Consider the following 25,637-nt stretch of genomic DNA (forward strand, 5'->3'; position numbering starts at 1 on the left):
CAATTCTTTTGGCACCATTTTCCAACAGCATTTGCTAACTGGTGTCTCTGTGTCACATTTTGGTAAGTCTTACAATATTTCAAGCTTTTCCATTATGATGGTATTTGTTATGGTGATCGTGTTCTTTGATGTTACTATTGCAAAAAGATTGCAATTTGCTGAAGGCCAGTTGTTGGTAAGCATTTTTTAGCCATAAAGTAATTTTTAATTTAAGAAAAAAACATGTAGCTATATTCTATAATGGCCAGTAACCTTTAAGATATTCTAACTAGATTAAATTCTTAAATTGCTTGAGTTTTGTAGCAATCTTTTCAGATTCACTGTGTAAATCCAATTCATTCCCTTGGTTCTAACTGTGAGCAATCACTTATTGGTGAAAAATTATTAAAATTCCTCCTTTTCAAAACAAAATCTTTGGAAGAGGAGAATGAGTCAATCGTATCACAAGACAAAGAGCTGGCTTAGATAATACTCAGGCAACTTTCTGCCTAATAAGTGTATGATTTAATACTCAGAAAAATCCAGTAATTAAATTAATTTCCCCAAGTAAACAGATTTTGAAACATAGCCAATATCTTCTTTTATTGCCAACACTCCCTCCATTATCTAGACACAGATGCTTGTTTTTTTAACCAGTGATATTTGCTTCATATTATTTGCTTGTTTGTTTTCCCTGCAGTGAAGTTGGAAATGAGAGAGATGCAATGCATCCTAACTTCACGTGTCAGGAAGTTCACCTCTATTTGAGAGTCAAACCAACAGCAAGAAAACAAGAACTGAGAAAAGAGACCAAAATATGATCATATTGTCTGCTCTATACATATCCAATGTGTATTAACTCAGTCTCTCTCTCTCCATCTCTCTCTAAATACAAGCCTTACTAGGATATAAAGTCAACTTTTCTAAACTTGTCGAAATGCAACAATACATTTGAGAGATCATTTTGGGTTAATTCTAAAACACATAATTCACTGCTCACCCATCACTTCCCCAGGAACACAGTGCAATAGTAACATGGATGATCAGCAGAATGGCTGCTGAAAACTGTCAAAATGATCTCCTCTTGCTTTTAGTCCCTGACAGATTTGACAGGTACAATTTCTTGGAGCTTGTTTCATTATGTCAGAACAGAGATGGGCTGGAATGAAATCCCCAACCTGTCTGGCTGCGTGGGGCATGTTCCAAAAATATCTAACCTACCTCTAGATTCACAGGGAATTGAAAAGAAGAGTGAAAGTTCCTTTGGACTTCGAAACAGATGTCTTCTTACAGATGCTGCCTTACAAACTGTACCCATCAACTGGCATGACCCCTTGGTGGGAATCAAGATGGGAGTAAGCCTCTCTTTTTTTTTTTGGAAGACTTCTTTCTACGAAAGAGACCTGTTCGTTCTGCTCAGACCTTACTAGAGTAAATAAGAAAGCCATATCTTGCCACTTAGCTCGTTATTGTTTTCATTACATAAGACCTCTGAGTAATAAAGCAACAGAGACGACAGGACTTATATATTTACCCACAAGCCATCCTCTAATCTGTGACATGACACCTTCAATCATTTCTCACTTCCAAATTCATCCCCAGGGGCTCCCATACCACACTGTGCCTCTAACTGCATTTGCCAACATCTGACCAGTATTATAGTTCTTCTATTGTCTTATAAAGTCTATCAGTCTATCACAATATCAGCTCATCTGTGTATTCCTAGTGTTTGGCACATAATAGGTGCTGAAAAAAGTTTTGTTGAGTCACATTCAATAAAGTAAAACATAGGTTCCTAATAAGTTGTCTAAAGGATGTTAATAATTCTCCACACATTACTTATCAGTGCTTAACTGCTACATTAATTTAAATAAAATTTTATAAATGTACTATAAATGAAGTTTGATGCATCCTAAGATATTCCTGGGGCTGGAGAAAAATACATGAACTAGTTATTACTAAAAAATCAATTGTTGTTTCTTTCATTTCTTCTTGTTGCTCTTCTCCTGGCTCAAGTCTCTTGATTTAGAACTTATTGAAGGTTTCCACTCCATTATACTTTTCTACTTCCTGGGATTACCAGAGTCAAATGAGGAACCAACAGTGGGATAACCTAAAAGTTAAGAAGGATAAAAAATGGAAACTAAGGTGAAAGTTTCCTGGTCTAGCTAATTTCAGCACGTGATGACTAGGATACCTAAGACCTACACCGGGTCCCCATGACTTTGAGCTGAGGCACACAAGTCATATAACACCCGCCCACTGAGCTGAATGAAATATAAGAAATAAGCCCTTTTATTACAAGAATAAATATCAAGTGTTTCTTTGTCATCTCAGAGAGTTTCATTCAGATGTAATCAATACACTTGGGCTCAAGTGTGTTGGACAGAAGTAACTAAAATCTGACTCTATTCCTCATTCTTGGGTAGTATTATTGGCAATATCTGAGGATCAACATGATAATATCTAATACCTAGAGGTATCAGAATATTAGTTTACCTTTCTCAGTCATTTCTTTACTGATCAAGTACAAGTGAAATCTCAGCTTGTCCCTTTAGAAAAAATAAAAAGACCCTTTATTTCAATATTTCAATTGTATTTTCTTCATGTACGCACACATACACACACACACACACACACACACACACCAATCACAGTATATTTGCTGTGGTCTGAATACATCATGGATTTCCTCAGTTCTGCAATCATGCTAATTCTGTATCATCATTGGATTGTTCTTACATCTTCCAATTTTTCTCCCTTCTCTCCCTTCAATTTTCAAATCACATACTGATTCCTCTGTGACTGCCTCTCTGAATACCCTCAATAGCTTAGAGTATTCCCCTAGTCTCCACCCCCAAAACACTTTGTGTGATTATTATATAAATTACAGCATTTTGGCCTTAAATCCTATATTATATTTTAGTAAAGCTATTTTGCCAACTCTAAGTTCCAGTGAAGTGAGAATCCACTTGGTCACTTTTGCATTCCAATGACAATTAGCACCTTGTACTACAAATGCTGGCTGTTCGATACACATGGTTCGAATAATATTAAGTAACCATAGTTTTAACAATACGAAGTTCACATCTCCCAATTGTGTCAACCCTGATAAACAGGTTTCTTTTTCTTCACATCTTCATGCCCTGCCATATATCCTTACTACCCAAGGAGAGCTAGCCACGTCAGAAAATGCAGAGACTTGGCCATATGAATATTATCTTTACTCCCAACAGCTGTAATCCAACCAAGCCTCCTGTGAATGAAGCAGACCATTTCCAACAGGGTCATCTTCTACCAGAGTTAGGCCTCATATTTATACTGTGTAGAATTTAAAAGATGGTACTTTTATACAAGGCCTATGTAAATTTTAAGCGTTAAAATGATGTGATTGCCATAGAGAAAATGGGCATAAAATGCATAGAAAGGGAAATAAGTGGGTATTAAAAATGAAGGAAAACACTGCCTCTATAATATTCTCTTATAAAGCCAATGGCAGCAGAAACTCAGTAGAGTCTATGAGCTATTGATAATCAAGGGATAGAAATTTTATGCCGTAGATTCTGTGTTATAATATTGTCATCAGTAACACCCATGGACTAATTCCCTCATGGCTTCTAAGAGTAAATTTGTAAAAGTCATAGTGACTGAGGTGAGAAAATGTTTTTAAAAGCAAAACACTGAGGAACAATTGATTAGCATTCTCAAGCTCGGGTAGTAAAATGGCTCTTACTCAGCCCAGAGATTGTCTACTTATTTCTGAATTATTCAAGAATCAAAAACAGATAATAAAATTGAAAAAAATCCAACACTTATAGACAGTTTGTGCTAATATATTGTAATAGGAATACTGAACTGGGCTGATATTTTGTAAAGATTGCTGGTTAATTACTTACACTAAATTATTATTTTTTCATATATTCAATTAACTGTATTATTATTAAATTAATATAGGTACATAATTTTAAAGTCAAATTACTTTAACGATCTTAACCAAAACAGCAATACCAGTCTCCAACCATATTCTTGCCCACCCCTGACTCCCACTCTCAAAAGCTAACTTCTTTCACCTATTGACTTTTAACAATTTCTCCCAGTATATTCCTCCATATTTAAAGTAATATTCATATATTTATTTTTGAGCTTTTATAGATATAAATAAATATATTGTCTTGCCACCCTACTATGCACAGAAAGTTTATCAGTGTTCTATCACCACACTTACCCATCACCCACCCAACATACTTTTTTTTTTTTTTTTTTTTTTTTGCAGTACGCGGGCCTCTCACTGTTGTGGCCTCTCCCGTTGTGGAGCACAGGCTCCAGACGCGCAGGCTCAGTGGCCATGGCTCACGGGCCCAGCCACTCCGCGACATGTGGGATCTTCCCGGAACGGGGCACGAACCCGTGTCCCCTGCATCGGCAAGCGGACTCTCAACCACTGCGCCACCAGGGAAGCCCACCCCCAACATTCTTTTAATCACCATCATTTGGATAAAGCTATACAACAATTTTGGCTTAAATAGATAATTTGCTTTTCAATTTATTATGACTAATATATAAATATTTTTGCACGTGTATCACTTTGATTATATTTTCTTTCCCATACAAGATTTCTTTGTTCTTCGGTGATTTAATTCTTACCTATATTTCTTGTTTGTTTCTTTGCTTAGTCATCAAATTATCAGGAATGCCCCTAACACTCCTAGAGCAATGTATATCCTTCTCCATACAAACACAGTAGATAATCAATCAGTTAAATTTCTTTTCTTGAAGTCATTTCTCAGGTGGTCTTCTATCTTCTGGCTCCAATGGACTGGTTAGTCTCTGGGACTGTCACATAGCTGTCAGGCTAAAATTCCTTTTTATAATCATCCCAGAAATTTACTTCACCTCTTTCCTATGTTGGGTCCTATTTCTTGATTATTATATTTTTCACTTTCTTAGTTTTTGTCTTCATATTTTTTGTTAAAAACATCTTCTAGCAACTGGTTAAGGAAGGATGAATTTGAAATAAGTTTTTGAGAGCTTGTATGTCTGAAATTACCTGTATGTTGCTCTCGTACCTGATTGAAACTTTGGATGGTATGGGATTCTTGGTTGGAAATATGTAATTCCACATATAAAAATTATAGGAACTGTAAACTAATATATAATGACAGGAAGCTGATCAGTTTTTCAGGGAGTAGGTGGGAGGATGTATGGAAGAACTACAAGAAAGAATGATGTCTTCTCTATCTTGACTGTGATGATCAGTTCATAGGTGTATCTATCTATCTATATATATACACAAATATATATGTCAGAAGTTATCAACTTGTACCCTTAAAAGATATGCAGTTTATTGTATGTCAATCATGCCTTGACAACGCTGTTAACAATGTAGAATAGAGTTCTATGGCCTCTGGCCAAGCCTTATACTGCACGTATCCAAGGCTCTATCAGTTATCAAACTTTTCTTGGTAATCACTACAGGGAACCAGAGGGGAGGTAATCAAGTTAGGAACATGGGATATAACAGATTTTAAAAATCAGGGTTTTGATAGACATTTTTTGTGACTTAATTGGAAATGGTACTTTTAAACTCTGATGCAGGTTGAACTCTTCAGATGTTCAGGTTTTTAAGATATCTTCTGGTTTGAAAAACTTGCTGGAGAGTGGTGTATTTACCCAGAAAAGGGTGACAGGAGAAGTAGGTCTTGGTGAAAAAATGAAGTGTTTGCATTTTGTGTTTCAAGGAGAGATTTATAGATTATCAAGTAGGCAATTGGATGTGAAAAAGCATGACATTTTGCGTGAGATTCCTGGGGATTCATTGTGGGATCTGCCACATTTTAACTACATGTCTGTGGATTTATTTAAGTATTATTAGCAATTTTTAGGTTTTTTATATTTAAATCAGGTTAAAAGTAATACTTATCTCACAGGGTTGAATGTGAGAATTGAATGAAATAATGGCTATAAATGTGATTCATAAACTGTATTTCCATGTATATTGTATAATAGAGAGCAGTGATGACAGTATAGAATGGAAGATATATCCTCTGATAGGCTTTGTTTTTTTTTTACAACTTTATTGGAGTATAATTGCTTTACAATGGTGTATTAGTTTCTGCTTTATAACAAAGTGAATCAGTTATACATATACATCTGCTTTGGAGTCAAAAGCTTAGACTTGAATCCCTGCTTAGTTGTGCAAACATAGGCAAGCCATTGTGTTCAAGGCAAAGTCCTAATCCCTTAACAGATCAGGCTGGGCTCTTCATGGTTTGGCACCAGCCTACTGTTGGAGTCTCTTCTACTCCAACTTGCCTGACCACTTCCCAACCCAGAAGTCAGCCTCACCACAGCCACATTCTCTTCATTCCTATTTGCCTTTCAGACATACTGTTTTATGCAGGTATCTCACATCAAGAATTGTCTTTGCTTTAAGGATTGAGTGTGAATACAGTTGCTGCTACTTTCTGGCTATTTTGTTACTGGCAGGCCTTTGAACCTCTCTGAGCCTCGTTTTCCTCACCTATAAAATAGGAATAATAACACCTAACTCATAGTAGCCTACAGGAATTATCAAATGTGGACAGACAGATGCAGGGTTAGTTAAGTGTGATGTTTTATATGTAATCCACAGACCCTCAGAAATACTTGCATTATATTTAGATTGGAGAGAGAAAAAGCATCTTGAAAACATAAGCATATTTTCACAATTAGCTTTTTGAAATTGCAGAGCTAAGTCAATCTTGGTTCTAATTATTATCGTACCACTTAAAAGTTCAGTGACCTTTAGCCAGTTGTCAAATATCTCTGAAAGTTTAAGTTTTCTCCTCTATAAAACCAGACTGTCAATTGAAGCTACCTCATTGGGTTGTTGTGAAGAAGTAGGAAGTTATGCATGTAAAGTGCTTAGCAGTGTTCTTGGAAACTACTGCATGTTTAATTCATGTTAATAATTATTATAATCATTATTATGATTATTAGTTAAAAGTCAGGAGAATACGTGGGTCAGGAGTGGAACTGCTTATGTCAAAAGATTGAGTGAAGACAGCATAAAGTAAAGTGCAAAAGACACATTGTTAACATTTAACCACTGACAGTTACTCAAGGTAGAAGGAACTCCATTTTGATTTAATCAAAACATCTTTGCCGACAAGAAAGAAAATTTAGATCAGAATTTTTTGCTATTCCATATATCAGTCTGTTTTGGAATAAGGAGTCCATCATAGGAAACAGACCATGTGAAGGAGCTTGGGATGTAAACATTTGGAAAGGGGAGTTGGATCAGACAAAAGTCACTCACCTGCCCTGGCACAGAACAATTCGAGCTTACAGAGAAATCTGAACTGATCCCATGAAAGGAGGCAGTGTAGAAGTCTATGAAATGTTTTTTACTATTTATGTCTACCAGCTCTGTATAGTACATTCTCAGGGATGCTCCGGTGGTGGGCCTAGGTCGCTTCTGGTCAGCAGGACTGGTAATCTGAAAAGAAAGTTGGTAATAGCGTGGGGAGGACAGAAAGCAAACTGGGAACTGCCAGCAACTCTGTGTCTGTCTCTTACTGTAGCTACACAATGGCTGTTGCTTCACTTCTGCATCTCAAATCTCTCACAACTTCACTTTTGGCTAACTCTAACCTTGAGCCATACAAGGAAGGGGGTTCTGAGAAATACAGTTCCTAGTGTAACAAAATTGAAAACAAACAATCCAGCAAAACTTCTAAGTTAGCGTTTTCATCTGTTCTTGTTAGGATAAGGGGATATAACTTGTAATGCTGATTGTATATATTACATTGTCTGCCTCAATACAACCACACATACACTTTGGTGATCTTCCTTAATAAAAAGTGTTTTAAATTCTATTATATATGTTATACATATAATATTTTATATAAATATATAATTTAATTCTATTATATATGTAACATCTGCCTACTGTTACCAATACTAATTAACAAGTAGTGTGATCAACTGTCCTGGGTGTAACAGGAGGTGCGACTTCCAGTGCTAAATCCAGGAAAGTTTCAGGCAAACTGGGATGGCTGGTTACTCTGTGACAAGGCTCAGTCAGAATTTATGCTCAATCCCATATCCTTCTATCATTCCCATGTGTTCTCTCCCTTTATTTTGTTTCTGTATTATTCCACATACGAGAACTACTGTAATCCTTTCTAAACTCCACAGTGAATGGATACAGTGCCTAGAATCAGGTGAATTGTGAACTTCCATAAATTCCCCCTTAGACTATGAGCTCCAGGAAGTCAGCGACCATGTCTCATTTGTTCACTGCCACATTCTAAGTATTCTGCACAGTGCATGACACATGATATATTGTTGAATGAATTTCAGAATCTTATTCTCCATCAAAGCTTCAATGGAAGAAGGAGATAATAATAGGCACCAGTTCTCCCTGCCCTATGACACTAATTCTAAGTACACATACATATATACATATACTTTAGTATCTGCCCTAGGTGTCCTTGGATATGTTTATTGTCTGTCTGTACCACAACTTGAAAATCCATGAGAACATAAACTCTATCTTATTTAGCTTTTTACCATCAGCATCTAGCTCTGATCCTAGTACATAGTAGATGCTCAATAAATATTTATGGAAGAAGAAAAGTGTAAGTAAGGAAAGCATCTTTTAAATATATAACTATATGATGCAAATTGTATTGAGTTCACAGAGGTAAGTCAAGGGAAGATTTGTTATATTAAGAAGGATAAAGTTGGATACTACCCAAAACAATCTACAGATTTAATGCAATCCCTACCAAATTAATCATGACAATTTTCACAGAACTAGAACGAATAATCCTAAAATTTATATGGAACACAGAAGACTCCAAATAGCCAGAGAAATATTGAGAAAGAAGAACAGAGCTGGAGGTATCATGATCCCAGACTTCAGACTATACTACAGATCTACAGTAATCAAAACAACATGGTATTGGCATAAAACAGACACATAGATCAATGGAACAGAATAGAGAGCCTAGTAATAAACTCACACACATATGGTCAATTAATCTATGACAAAGGAAGCAAAAATATGCAATGGAGAAAAGATAGTCTCTTCAAAAGTGGTGCTAGGAAAACTGGACAGGTTCATGTAAAAGAATGAAATTAGAACATTCTCTAACACCATATACAAAAATAAACTCAAAATGGACTAAAGACATAAATATAAGACCAGGCACTATAAATCTCCTAGAGGAATACATAGGCAGAACACTCTTTGACATAAATCACAGCAATATATTTTTTGGATCCATCTCTCAAAGTAAAGGAAGTAAAAGTAAAAATTAAAGAATGGGACCTAATTAAACTTAAAAGCTTTTGCACAGCAAAGGAAATCATCTATAAAATGAAAAGATAACTATGGAATGGGAGAAAATATTTGCAAGTGATAGGACTTACAAGGGGTTATTATGCAAAGTATGTAAACAGCTCATATAATTCAATATCAACAAACAAACAACCCATGTAAAAAATGGGTAGAAGACCTGAATAGATGTTTTTCCAAAGAAGATATACAGATGGCCAAGAGGCACATGAAAAGATACTGAACATTGCTAATTATTAGATAAATGCTATCAAAACAACAATGAGATATCACCTCACACCATCAGATGGCTATAATCAAAAAGTCTACAAATAGAGGAGACCTTCAAGATGGCAGAAGAGTAAGATGTGGAGATCACCTTCCTCCCCACAAATACAACAGAAATACATCTACATGTGAAACAACTCCTACAGAAAACCTACTGAATGCTGGCAGAAGAACTCAGACTTCCCAAAAGGCAAGAAACTCCCCATGTAACCAGGTAGGGCAAAAGAAAAAAGAAAAAACAGAGACAAAAGAATAGGGACAGGACCTGCACCAGTGGGAGGGAGCTGTGCAGGAGGAAAGGCTTCCATACACTAGGAAGCTCCTTGACTGGTGGAGATGGTGGGTGGTAGGGGCGAAGCTTCAGAGCCACGGAGGAGAGCGCAGCAACAGGGGTGTGGAGGGCAAAGCAGAGAGATTTCCGCACAGAGGATCATTGCCAAACAGCACTCACCAGCCTGAGAGGCTTGTCTGCTCACTCGCCGGGGCGGGCGGGGCTGGGAGCTGAGGATCGGGCTTCGGAGGTCAGATTCCAGGGAGAAGACTGGGGTTGGCTATGTGAACACAGCCTGAAGGGGGCTAGTGCGCCACAGCTAGCCGGGAGTGAGTCCAGGAAAAAGTCTGGACCTGCCTGAGAAGCAAGAGACAATTGTTTTGGGGTGCGCAAGGAGAGGGGATTCAGAGCACTGCCTAAACGAGCTGAAGAGATGGGCGTGAGCTGTGGCTATCAGTGTAGAAACCAGAGAGGGGCACGAAACGCTAAGGCTGCTGCTGCAGCCACCAAGAAGCCAGTGTGCAAGCACAGGTCACTATCCACACCTCCCCTCCTGAGAGGCTGTGTACCCTGCCACTGTCAGGGTCCTGTGATCCAGGGACAACTTCCCCGGGAGAACAGAGGGAACGCTGCAGGCTGCTGCAACATCACCCTGGCCTCCGCCGTCATAGGCTTACCCTGCATTCCATACCCCTCCGACCCCCGGCCTGAGTGAGCCAGAGCCCCCGAATCAGCTGCTAGTTTAACCCCATCCTGTCTGGGCAGAAACAGATGCTCTCAGGTGACCTACAGGCAGAGGCAGGGCCAAATCAAAAGCTGAACCCCAGGAGCTGTGCGAACAAAGAAGAGAAGGGGAAATTTCTCCCAGCAGCCTCAGGAGCAGCAGATTAAATCCCCACAATCAACTTGATGTACCCTATATCAGTGGAATACCTGAATAGGCAACGGATCATCCCAAAATTGAGGCAGTGGACTTTGGGAGCAACTGTAGACTTGGGGTTTGCTCTCTGCGTCTAATTTGTTTCTGGTTTTATGTTTATCATAGTTAAGTATTTAGAGTTTATTATCATTGGTAGATTATTTTCCTGATCTGGTTGCTCTCTTACTTTTATTTATATATATATATATATATATATATATATATATATATATATATATATATATATATATATATATATATATATATTTCTTTTTCTTTTTCACTTTTTGTGAGTGTGTATGTGAATGCTTCTTTGGGTGATTTTGTCTGTATAGCTTTGCTTTTATCATTTGTCCTAGGATTCCGTCTGTCCGTTTTTTGTTTTTTTGTTTTTCTTAGTATAGTTTTTAGCACTTGTTATCATTGGTGGATTTATTTTTCGGTTTGGTTACTCTCTTTTTTCTTTCTTTTTTCTATTACTTTTAATTTTTTTAATTTTTAATAATATTTTTACTTTTTATTTTAGTAACTTATTTTATTTAATTTATTTATTCTTTCTTTTTTTCTGCCTTTTCTTCTGAGCTGTGTGGCTGACAGGGTCTTGGTGCTCCGGCCAGGTGTCAGGCCTGTGCCTCTGAGGTGGGAGAGCCGAGTTCAGGACATTGATCCACCAGAGACCTCCCGGCTCTATGAAATATCAAACGGTGAAAGCTCTCCCACAGATCTCCATCTCAACGCTAAAACCCACCTCCACTCAACAACCAGCAAGCCACACTGCCAGGCACCCTATGCCAAACAACTAGCAAGACAGGAACACAACCCCATCCATTAGCAGAGAGCCTGCCGAAAATCATAATAAGGTCACAGACACACCAAAACACACCAACAGATACGGTCCTGCCCACAAGAAAGACAAGATCCAGCCTCATCCACCAGAAAACAGGCACTAGTACCCTCCACCAGGAAGCTTACACAACCCACTGAACCAACCTTAACCACTGGGAGCCAACATCAAAAACAATAGGAACTATGAAACTGCAGCTTGTGAAAAGGAGACCCCAAACATAGTAAGTTAAGCAAAATGAGAAGACAGAGAAAAACACAGTACATAAAGGAGCAAGGAAAAAACCCACCAGAACAAACAAATGTAGAAGAAATGGGCAGTCTACCTGAAAAAGAATTCAGAGTAATGACAGTAAAGATCAAAAACCTTGGAAATAGAATGGAGAAAATAAAAGAAACGTTTAACAAGGACCCAGAAGAACTAAAGAGCAAACAAACAATGATGAAAAACAAAATAAATTAAATTAAACATTCTCTAGAAGGAATCAATAGCAGAATAACTGAAGCAGAAGAATGCATAAGTGACCTGGAAGATAAAATAGTGGAAATTAACTGCTGCAAGGCAGAATAAAGAAAAAATAATGAAAAGAATTGAGGACAGCCTCAGAGACCTCTGGGACAACATTAAACACACAAACATTCGAACTATAGGGGTCCCAGAAAAGGAAGAGGAAAAAAAGGGATTGAGGAAATATTTGAAGAGATTATTGTTGAAAACATCCCAAATATGGGAAAGGAAACAGTTAATCAAGTCTAGAAAGTGCAAAGAGTCCCATACAGGATAAATAAAAGGAGAAACAGGCCAAGACACATATTAATCAAACTATCAAAATTAAATACAAAGAAAAAATATTAAAAGCAGCAAGGGAAAAACAACAAATAACATACAAGGGAATCCCCATAAGGTTAACAGCTGATCTTCCAGCAGAAACCGTGCAAGACAGAAGGGAGTGGCAGGACATATGTAAAGTGATGAAGGGGAACACTTACAACCAAGATTACTCTACTCAGCATGGTTCTCATTCAGATTCGAGGGAGAAATTAAAACCTTTACAGACAAGCAAAAGCTAAGAGAATTCAGCACCATCAAACCAGCTTTACAACAGACGCTAAAAGGAACTTCTCTAGGTAGGAAACACAAGAGAAGGAAAAAAACTACAATAACAAACCAAGACAATTAAAAAACTGGTAATAGGAACATACATACTGATAATTATCTTAAATGTAAATGGATTAAATGCTCCAACCAAAAGACACAGACTGGCTGAATGGATACAAAAACAAGACCCGTATATATGCTGTCTACAAGAGACCCACTTCAGACCTAGGGACAGATACAGACTGAAATTGAGTGGATGGAAAAAGATATTCCATTCAAATGGAAACCAAAAGAAAGCTGGAGTAGCAATTCTCATATCAGACAAAATAGGCTTTAAAATAAAGACTATTACAAGAGACAAAGAAGGACACTACATAATGATCAAGGGATCGATCCAAGAAGAAGATATAACAATTGTAAATATTTATGCACCCAACATAGGAGCACCTCAATACATAATGCAAACATTAACAGCCATAAAAGGGGAAATTGAAAGTAACACAATCATAGTAGGGGACTTTAACACCCCACTTTCACCAATGGACAGATCATCCAAAATGAAAATAAATAAGGAAACACAAGCTTTAAATGATACATTAAACAAGATGGACTTAATTGATATTTATAGGACATTCCATCCAAAAACAACAGAATACACAGTCTTCTCAAGTGCTTATGGAACATTCTCCAGGATAGATCATATCTTGGGTCACAAATCGAGCCTTGGTAAATTTAAGAAAATTGAAATCATATCAAGTATCTTTTCCCACCACAATGCTATGAAACTAGATGTCAATTACAGGGAAATGACTGTAAAAAATAAAAACACATGGAGGCTAAACAATATGCTACTAAATAACCAAGAGATTACTGAAGTAATCAAAGAAATCAAAAACTACCTAGAAACAAATGGCTATGAAAACACGACAACCCAAAACCTATGGAATGTAGCAAAAGCAGTTCTAAGAAGGAAGTTTATAGCAAATACCATCCTACCTCAAGAAACAAGAAACATCTCAAATAAGCAACCTAACCTTACACCTAAAGCAATTAGAGAAAGAAGAACAAAAGGAATGCAAAGTTAGCAGAAGGAACGAAATAGAGATCAGATCAGAAACAAATGAAAAAGAAATGAAGGAAACAATAGCAAATATCAATAAAACTAAAAGGTGGTTCTTTGAGAAGATAAACAAAACTGATAAACCAGTAGCCAGACTCATTGAGAAAAAAAGGGAGAAGACTCAGATCAACAGAATTAGAAATGAAAAAGGAGAAGTAACAACTGACACTGCAGAAATACAAAGGATCATGAGAGATTACTACAAGCAGCTCTATGCCAATAAAATGGACAGCCTGGAAGAAATGGACAAATTCTTAGAGAAGCACAACCTTCTGTGACTGAACCAGGAAGAAATAGAAAATATAAACAGACCAGTCACAAGCACTGAAATTGAAACTGTGATTAAAACTCTTCCAACCAACAAAAGCCCAGGATCAGATGGCTTCACAGGCGAATTCTATCAAACATTTAGAGAAGAGCTAACACCTACCCTTCTCAAACTCTTCCAAAATATAGCAGAGGGAGGAACACTCCCAGACTCATTCTGTGAGGCCACCATTACCCTGATACCAAAACCATACAGAGATGTCGCCAAAAAAGAAAACTGCAGACCAATAACACTCATTAGCATACATGAGGGCTTCCCTGGTGGCACAGTGGTTGAGAGTCTGCCTGCCGATGCAGGGGACACGGGCTCGTGACCCGGTCTGGGAGGATCCCACATGCTGCTGAGTGGCTGGGCCCGTGAGACATGGCCGCTGGTCCTGTGCGTCTGGAGCCTGTGCTCCACAGCCGGAGAGGCCACAGCAGTGAGAGGCCCGTGTACCGCAAGAAAAAAAAAAAAAAAACCATGAAAAAATCCACAACAAAATACTAGCAAACACAATCCAGCAGCACATTAATAGTATCATAAACCACGATCAAGTGGGGTTTATCCCAGGAATGCAAGAATTCTTCAACATATGCAAATCAATCAATGTGATACACCATGTTAACAAATCAAAGGATAAAAACCATATGATCAACTCAATAGATGCAGAAAAAGCATTTGACAAAATTCAACACCCATTTATGATAAATAATCTCCAGAAAGTAGGCATAGAGGGAACCTACCTCAACATAATAAAGGCCATATATGACAAACCCACAGCCAACATCATTCTCAGCGGTGAAAAACTGAAACCATTTCCTTTAGGAACAGGAACAAGACAAAGTTGCCCACTCTCACTGCTATTATTCAACATAGTTCTGGAAGTTTTATCCACAGCAATCAGGGAACAAAAAGAAATAAAATGAACCCGAATCAGAAAAGAAGTAAAACTGCCAGTGTTTGCAGATGACATGATACTGTACATAGAGAATCTGAAAGATGCTACCAGAAAACTACTAAAACTAATCAACGAATTTGGGAAAGTAGCAGGAAAAAAATTAATGCACAGAAATCTTTGGTATTCCTATACACTAACGATGAAAAATCTGAAAGAGAAATTAAGGAAACACTCCCATTTACCATTGCAACAAAAAGAATAAAATATCTAGGACTATACTTACCTAAGGAGATAAAAACCTGTACGCAGAAAACTATGATACTGATGAAAGATATTAAAGAAGATACAAACAGATGGAGAGATATACCATGTTCTTGGATTACAAGAATAAACATTGTGTAAATGACTATACTACCCAAAGCAATGTACAGATTCAGTGCAATCCCTATGAAACTACCAATGGCATTTTTCACAGAACTAGAGCAAAAAAATTCACAATTTGTATGGAAACACAGAAGAGCCTGAATAGCCCAAGCAAACTTGAGAAAGAAAAACAGAGCTGGAGGAATTAGGCTCCCTGACTTCTGATTATAGTAAGCTACAGTATGGTACTGGCACAAAAACAGAAATATAGATCAATGGAACAGGATAGAAAGCCCAGAGATAAACCCATGCACATATGGTCACCTTATCTTTGAAAAACGAGGCAAGGATATACAATGGAGAAAAGACAGCCTCTTCAATAAGTCGTGCTGGGAAAACTGGACAGCTACATGTAAAAGAATGAAATTAGAACACTCCCTAACACCACACACAAAACTAAACTCAAAATGGAATAAAGAGCTAAATGTAAGGCCCGACACTATAAAACTCTTAGAGGCAAACATAGGAAGAACACTCTATGACATAAATCACAGCAAGATCCTTTTTGAAACACCTCCTAGAGAAATGGAAATAAAAAGAAACAAATGGGACCTAATGAAGCTTAAAGCCTTTTTCACAGCAAAGGAAACCATAAACAAGACGAAAAGACAACCCTCAGAATGGGAGAAAATGTTTGCAAATGAAGCAACTGACAAAGGATTAACCTCCAAAGTTTACAAGCTCATGCAGCTCAATATCAAAGAAACAAACAACCCAATCGAAAAATGGGCAGAAGACCTAAATAGACATTTCTCCAAAGCAGATATAGACTGCCAACAAACACATGAAAGAATGCTCAACATCATTAATCATTGGAGAAATGGAAATTAAAACTACAATGAGATATCACCTCGCACAGTCAGAATGACCATCATGAAAAAATCTACAAACAACAAATGCTGGAGAAGGTGTGGAGAAAAGGGAACCCTCTTGCACTGTTGGTGGGAATGTAAATTGATACAGCCACTATGGAGAACAGTATGGAAGTTCGTTAAGAGAACTAAAAATAGAATTACCATACGACCCAGCAATCCCACAACTGGGCATATACCCTGAGAAAACCATAATTCAAAAAGAGTCATGTACCAAAATGTTCATTGCAGCTCTATTTACAATAACCAGGACATGGAAGCAACCTAAGTGTCCATCGACAGCTGAATGGATAAAGAAGATGTGGCACATATATACAATGGAATATTACTCAGCCATAAAAAGAAATGAAATTGAGTTATTTGTAGTGAGGTGGATTGACCTAGAGTGTGTCATACAGAGTGAAGTAAGTCAGAAAGAGAAAAACAAATACCGTATGCTAACACATATATGTGGAATCTAAAAAATATGGTACTGATGAACCTAGGGGCAGGACAGGAATAAAGATGCAGATGTAGAGAACTGACTTGAGGACACAGGGAGGGGAAAGGGTAAGCTGGGACAAAGTGAGAGAGTGGCATGGACTTACATATACTACCAAATGTAAAATAGATAGCTAGTGGGAAGCAGCCACATAGCACAGGGTGATCAGCTCGGTGCTTTGTGACCACCTAGAGGGGTGGGATAGGGAGGGTGGGAGGGAGACACAAGAGGGAGGAGATATGGGGATATATGTATATGTATAGCTGATTCACTTAGTTATAAAGCAGAAATTAATGCACCATTGTAAAGCAATTATACTCCAATAAAGATGTTAAAAAAATGTCTACAAATAGAAAATGGTGGAGAGGACGTGGAGAAAAGGTAAGCCTTGTGCACTGTTGGTGGAAATGTGAATTGGTGCGGCCACTATGGTAAACAGTATGGAGTTTCCTCAAAAAGCTAAAAATAGAACTACCATATGATCCAGCAATTCCACTCTTGGGAAAATACTAATTCAAAAAGATAAATGCACACCAATGTTCATAGTAGCATTATTTACAATAGCCAAGATATGGAAGCAACCTAAGTGCCCACAAACAGAAGAATGGTTAAAAAAGATGTGGTATATACACATACATTGGAATATTACTCATAGAAAAGAATAAAATCCTGCCATTTGCAGCAATGTGGATGCACCTAAATAATATTAAACTTAGTGAAATAAGTCAGTGAAAGACAAATATTGTATATCAGTTATATGTGGAATCTAAAAAATAATACAGATAAGTGTATATAGCAAAATAGAAACAGACTCACAGATACAGAAAACAACCTAGTGTTTACCAGTGGGGAGAGGGAAGGGGAAAGGGGTAAGATAGGGGTATAGCATTAAGAGATACAAACTACTATGTGTAAAAAAAATAAGCCACAAGGATATATTGTACAGCACAGGGGAGTATAGCCATTATCTTGTAATAACTTTTAATGGCATATATTCTGTAAAAATACTGAATCACAATGCTGTACACCTGAAATTAATGTAATATTATAAATCAACTATATAGCAATATAAATAAATACATTAATTAATTAGTTAATTAAAAAATCTTTTAAAACCCTATTTTCATCCATTTCCAGGGGGAAAAAGACAGATGAAGTTTGTAGTTTATAAGTGGACCTGGAGAATCTGAGAGCTGTTGTATGTTTAGTTGTGTATAAGAAACTATTTCCAAAGGAATAAGAGTAATGAACTGTGAAAATCCAGTCCTCCATTAAAACAATAACAACTTGGGCAACAATTGTCAAAATTAACTTTTTCAGAACTCTGAAAATTAACCAAGTTCTTGCAACAATCTAAGGAGCTTTTATTCAACAAAAATGCCTGAATCTTTATAAGAAGAGAGGTTTGTGACAATATACTTGCACTCTTCATTCCCCTCTCCTCAGCTCTGTGGTAACCTGAAATTCTGGTATTTGATAGCAGTGATGATGATTGCACAGTCCTAGGAATGTACTAACAAACAATGAGTTGTACACTTTAAATGTGTCAGTTGTATAGTACGTGAATTATATCTGAATAAAAGTGATATTTTAAAGAAGGAAGCAGATCATTGTTTCCCAGCATCTCTATGAAGGGGGGATGGAGAGTGACAGCTAATGATGTATAGGATTTCTGTTTAGGATGATGACAGTGTTGTGGAGTTAGATTGTGGTGATGGCTGCAAAACTCTGTGCGTATACTAAACACCACTGGATCGCACACTTTAAAAGGGTGAATTTAATTTTATGTGAATTACACTCTCAATAAAATTGTTATAAAAGTAGAGAGAAAAGCTGTTTCCTACGCATAATAAGGAAAATGATGAATACCAAGGTATACCTTTGAAAGGCTACATTGTCTGTATTATTTTGGTGAACTTAAGGTGACCTCAAATGCTTAGAAAGAGAATACTAATACTCTAAGAACTAAATGAAATAATGTCGATATACTACTTTTCATAGTACCTGGCACTTAGTAGGTACTTGATAATTGGAAAGCTTTATTCTCTGTCCTCTGTACCTTCAAGGCTGGCTCTAATTTATATGATATTGTATGATAATTTATCCAATTTTTTTGTCTGCTCTTCTACCTAGACTCTGTGTCCCTTCGTGGTAAAATGATCTATCCTGATCCATCACAGAAAGTGGTGAGCATAATGATAAATTTTTATGGTTTCAAATTTTGACTCCGCCACTTCTTAGCTATGTGACCATCCACAAATTAGTCTCCATGCCTCATTTTCCTCACCGGCAAATGGAGATAATGATAGTCCATAATTCCCAAGGTGGTGGTTAAGATTTACGAGTTAATCCACATAAAGTAGTTGGACTGGTACCTGGCACGTGTAAACAGTCCATACATGTTAGTTTTTATTCCCAATACCTAGCACAGTGTTTGGTGCATGGCAGGCACACAGTGGAATTTGATGTGAGTATGATACATTACATATTTGTTTTAGAGGCTGCATGGGAGAAGCTGAATATATTGCATGATTTTGGGGAATCTGGACACAGAGAGGCATAGTTCTGAACTTGCCTGGGCTACCCATCCAGGGCCAGCTCAAGCAATCTCAGTGGGGCAGGGCTCAGGAGGTTGAGTCTTCTTCCATTACATTTGATTACTTTTACTCCTTTAATGGTTCTGCTTTGGCTGATGAAAACACAATCTCCAATTTACAAAGTTGTCTCAATCCTCACTTCTTCTCCCCTAAGTGGTGCACCATGGACATTGGTTGTGATGCTAAGTCTCTTCTGGGCACAAGGCAAGGATAGTTGTCATTACTGAAGTGTGAGGAGCTTAAGATGAAGCTGACTGATCATTCTCTTGAGTAATTAAACCCAAACAAACAGAAACAACTCTTGATAGGCAGAAAGTTTGTTTGTGCTAAGAGATAGGTACAGCTGTATTATGTGTCACCTCTAATTCATCTTAAAATGTCATGGTACATTTCCTTTACTTACAATAGATTGCGGAAAAAACTTGGTAAAGAGTCCTAATGTTTGCTTCCAGAGACTGTGTATGTGAAAGCTGTTCAAATGAGGAAGTTTCAGTTCTTTTTTCAGTAAAGGAATCTAGGCCACTCTTTGTACAGAGAATATTCTAAGCCTAGAATTGAGTGCCTTCCAAAAAAGAGCTCTACACCATGTGCACTGACATTGACTCCCTCAGCCACCATAATTTATGGACATCAATTAGATAATGGGCTGCTTTGCCTGTTTTTATGAAAATGCCAATTTGAAACCTTGGCATTGATGGCAAAAGCCTCTACTGCTGTGCATGGAAGGTGGCCAGCCAAATAGTCTGCATGGAATTCCTTCATCAATCTGGAATGGCAGGCCATAGACGATTCCCTTTAAAAACTCTAATCACCTCATAGAGGCCTCCGTGAGGAGGTGTGCAGCTATTTATTCACACCTTTGCAACCAGGGAGAAAACTCAAGGCTGTGTCATTATGGCCAGACATGAGGCCCAGAGGATCAGGATCACCAGTCAGACCCCAGAGGTCATCCTACACGCTCACCTTCAAATCACCTTCCCCCCACACACACACCAACTAAGACCTGGTTAAGTATATCAAACTCATTATGCCTACATTCTTCTTCTCTTACAACAAATTCTATCTCAGGAAGCTCCTCAGTCAGACCCCCACCACCAAAATAGTTTTATTGTGCTCAGGCCTCCAGTCTCTAGGCTTTCCCAGACATGCATGGGTCCTAGAATTAGGCACCACTTGGGTTCAGCTTCAACCAGCTACCCAATGAACTCCTTAGCCGAGCAGACACCTCCTGCCCCTCCCCAAACACACTGCCTTCAGCTCTACTGAATTACTTGCAATTCACAGACAGCAGCACATTTTTGCATGAAGTGGCCCCTGTTTGAGATGCTCTTTCTCCTCCTCAAGTTGTCTGCCTGAAAAGCTACTTATTTTTCAAGATTTCTCAAGAATCACTTATACTCCCAAACCTCCTCTGACTACTCCCACCCAATCTTAGCCCTACTCCTTAGTACACATACGTGTGCACACATATATGTGCACAAATACACCCAGTTAGTGTTTCCTTCCTGTGTGCTTCCAAAGGGATTATCAAGTGTTGCATACTGTTCTAAGCACTTTATGTCTATTATCTCACTTAATCCTCATGGCCACTCTATGAATAAGGTATTACTATCACCTCTGTTTTACAGATGAGGAAACTGAGGCTCAGAATTTAATAAACTTGCATATGGTCACTCACAATTAACATGTTGCGGAGTCAGGATTGGAACCTCAGCAAGCTAATCACTACACTACATGGAGAAGCTCTATCACACATGTACGTACATTTGGAATGTGCATCGTCAACTGGTATAGCTCTCGTGGGAAAACTGGGGTCACCCTTTTTATTAAGCTAACAAAAATGATATAATAAATTGCCCCTGAGGTGTCCCAAGAGAACAGAATATGCCCTGTGAGTTCCAAGCCATTACCCAGGCTTGATCTATTCCATGGTCCTGGCTGTGGCTAAAACAGCTTGCTTTTGTAGTGACCTGTGATGAAAAAATAAATGTCAACCACCATAAAATTTACAATACACAATTCTAATCAGAACCACTGTTTGCTGTGTACATTTTCTTACTGAAATATGAGAAGGTCAAACTCTGTTTAATGACTTGAATTTAGAAGAAAACAAAATCAAACAGAAAAAAACAAGAAACAAAAAACAGAACTTCAGTACAAAACAATATTGACATTCTTTTCCTACTGATCAATTAATCATTCTTATTACAGCACCTGTGTGTCAAAGGGGGTAGAATGGCAAAACTCTAACTGATTTAACCCATTGGATGCTTTCTGCTAAATACTACTGGGTAGAACAAAAATCACATTTCAATTGGCTCTTTGAAGACTTAAGTTTTGGAAAAATGTTTTGTTCTTTTTTGCAAAGCCTTGGTATAGAATACAACTTTCAAGTACCTAAGGGGACCTAAGTACGGGGACCTAAAGAACTATGCTAAAAAAGGAGTAAGAAGGTAAAGGTTTTCATTTCATTCTTGTCATGTGCTTGCACAATGTTAAGGTATTTGTGTGCATGATTTAATACAAAATATAATATATTAGTCCTGAAGAGTGATCTTTTAAAATTTGGCCCTGTTGCCTAAGATGAAGAAATGAAGAAATCTTCTAGAAGCCGATGTACATATTTCTTCCCTCCCTTCTTCCTTCTTCCCCTCTTTCTTTCCTGAATATTTCACTCAAAAAGCCTTTAGGCAGGCCACAGGAAAGAAGGCAGTAAGTGGGGCAGCAGACCAAGAGGTTCTGGGGATTAGTCACATTCAAGGGGATTAAGTAAAGAAGTAAATATATTAAGCTAATGGGATCCAGGTTTTTCATTGAAAGGATTTAACATTATGGACAGGGAGAAAAATTAGAATGAACTCTGTGGTATAGTATTAGACTAGAATCAGAGGTATGAAATTATGGTTTTCAATATATAGAAAGAATTAGAAATACATATAACTCTAGGGTTGTAAATGTATACAATCCATGAGTACACTTAGCTTCCAAATCTTGGTTTCTAAATACCCTTCAGCACAAAAAGGAGACAGCCTTCTTGAAGAAATAGCTGATTCCAGGGTTGAGCAGAAGAAGGTAAATGAGCCTGGACTATCACATTGTGCCAAGAAGAAAGCAGGTGCTCTAAGAATAATAGAAACATATCAATAGAACATGTTCTTAGGATCTCAGAGGGACTCCTACTGGCCAAACTTAGAAAATTTGAAGATAAAACGAGATAATGTTAGTGACAGATTGCAGAGGTTTATCCTATTGCATAAAGTAGAAATCCATGAGTCCCCACTGTTATAAATAAATGAATAAATAAATAGGAGACATGGGAAAGTTCTTCCTTATAGTAGAAAACCAACAAATATCAAAGCAATGATGGAATTAGAAAATCACCACTTGGTAGCCATCACAGTAATAAGGAATTCAGTCAGGAATCAATACATACTAAAATCAGTGGGTGAAAGTAGGAAGAGAAAAAGAATATTTAAACAGTCTCAAAGTATCTCCCCACAAATTGCATATTAATGACAGGCCAAGAGTAACTTTATACAAAGAATCCTGCAGACACCACCTTATTCAGTGATCCAAATTATCATCAATGATGGGATAAATGTACACTGTGTGCTTCCTGATAGGACCTTATGAGGACACAGCATCGCTTCTGTGATGTTCCTGCCAAACACATAAATTGAATCTAATAGTGAGAAAACATCAGGCAAATGGCAACTGAGAGACATTTTACGAAATAATTGGCAGATAATCTACAAGTCTTATGGTCCTAAGGTCAAGGAAGAACTCGAGAACTGTTCTGGATTGAAAGAGACTGAAGAGATATGACACCTGGGTGCAATGCCTGACCTTTGATTGGACTGTCTCACTACAGAGGGCATTACTGGTATGGTTGGTGAAATTTGAATAGGGACTGGAATTTTTTATACTGTTCCTTTAACATTTTTGTGTTTGAAATTATTTCAAAATAAAAAGAAAAATATACAATCTGTAATATTTCATAATTTAGAAATAAAAAAAACAATCAATTGCTTTACACTAAAATATGTATAAAATATCTAGTATGTGCCAGACACTGAGCTTGACCCTGAGGATAGCAACATAGTGAAGACAGAAAACTCATTTGAAGGACAGAGGTGGGTTTGAGGAGGAGATAAAGTTCAGCAGATATGAGAGAAACAGTATGGTAGAGTGATGGAAAGCTTGGCTCCAAGGCCAGTAGTCAAAGCTTTAAAACTCCACTCCCAAGGCCATGATCACTCCCAGGTTATCTAAGACAAATTACTTAATCTCACTATCTCTCAGATTACTCATCATATAATCAAGATGATAATAACAATTTATCAAGCTGGTGGCAAAGATCAGAGATGATGACTATGTAAAGTTTCCAGCAGAGTTCCTAGATCTTAGAAGGTGTTCAGTAAATGAAAGCTACTGATAGTAGTATAAAAATAATGATAATAATACAAATAATATTATCTAAGTGGTTTTAGAAAACATGAAATTTGAGTGTAATATAATATAAAACATGCTAAAAGACACATATCAAAACATATACATTGGATGTTAACTAAACTTGTGGTAATCATTTCACAATATATACATATATCACATCATTATGGCATATACCTTACACTTATACAGTGTTATATGTCAATTATAGCTCAATAAAACTGGAAGAAAAAGACAAACGTCTTGGGCTTCCCTGGGGGGGCAGTGGTTGAGAGTCCGCCTGCCGCTGTAGGGGACATGGGTTTCGTGCCCCGGTCCGGGAAGATCCCACATGCTGCAGAGCGGCTGGGCCTGTGAGCCATGGCCACTGAGCCTGTGCGTCCAGAGCCTGTGCTCCGCAATGGGAGAGGCCACAGCAGTGAGAGGCCCGCGTACCGCAAAAAAAAAAAAAAAAAAAAAAAAGACAAACATCTTTACTTTATCTAACATGCCTTAACCCATGTAGAAGCCTACATGTGCCCATGTTCAAACCTAGTACCATATACACATGTGTCTGGACACAACAACCCAGAAAAGCACATTAAACATGTCCAACTCACTTATACCTGAACAGTCCTACTAGCTGGACATATTCATAACCAGGCAGATCTACATGGAGGACACCTTGACATGCCCAGGTAGGACTAAGCTTATGCCCATTTCTGTGCCCACTAGGCTTATGCCCATTTCTGTGCCTAGGCAGGCATTAACAATCCAGGTGTCAGTGAAGCTGCGTTCCTTTCTGGAGCTCAAAACCTCCTCCAAGCTCATATGGTTGTGGCAGAATTCCGTTCTTTGACGTTTAGAAATGAGGTCCTATTTTCTTACTGGCTGTTGGCTGGGGGTTCACTGTCAACTCATAGAAACTGCACTCAGGTCCTAGTCATGTGGACCTCATGCAACACGGGAGCTTACTTCTTCGAAGCCAACAGGAAAATCTCTTGTTCAGTCTGCTAAGACAGATTCATATATAACATAATGCAATAACAGGAATGTCTATCCCATCTCTTTTGACATATTCTATTGGTCAGAAGCAAGTCACAAATTCTAACTGTATTCAAGGTGAAGAGATTACACAAGGACCTCTAACTCAGTCAGGCGATCGCTGCAAATTCCACCTACCTCAGTATGTGCTAGCATTATACCGGAAAAGGGAATGAATTTCTGTGTGGTCCTACATTTTGACCATAGATTAGTCTATAAGATACAGGCATATGAATGAGTGATGCTAGGGGAATAGATATGGATCATGGGATTGGATATGGCCATGGCTATTTGTTGTACACAATCCTCAGCATATTTTAAGGCATGGCAATCAGTAAAAAGACAGGTTTCTTATTCCCTGTATGAAGGTGCATATGTCTGGATAAATATATACACATGTATGGGTTCAACCATACACTAATGAGCATGGCTATGTCTAGAGGTAGGATCATTCTTGGTCAGCATAGAATATAAATAGGTGCTTGGAGTTGCACCTGAATGTATGGGTATTGTTTTAAGTTTGGCTTTGAAAAAAAGAAAAGCTACATATTGGCTTTTTAAATCATGTACCTCTTTGGAATATCAAGGCATACCCGCAAACTAAGCAGGCAATAAAAATAATAATCTGGAAAAGAATGATATGTGGGGAAAGAATTTAAAGGGATGAATCTAGACACTGCTTGTTCCATAGAGTACACGGTTCTAAATGATGTAAAGTCTGACTCTGCTGAAGGCAGAGCTGA

The sequence above is a fragment of the Mesoplodon mirus genome (genome assembly GCF_964341445.2).
Source record: "Mesoplodon mirus genome assembly, chromosome: X".
Taxonomy (NCBI): domain Eukaryota; kingdom Metazoa; phylum Chordata; class Mammalia; order Artiodactyla; family Ziphiidae; genus Mesoplodon; species Mesoplodon mirus.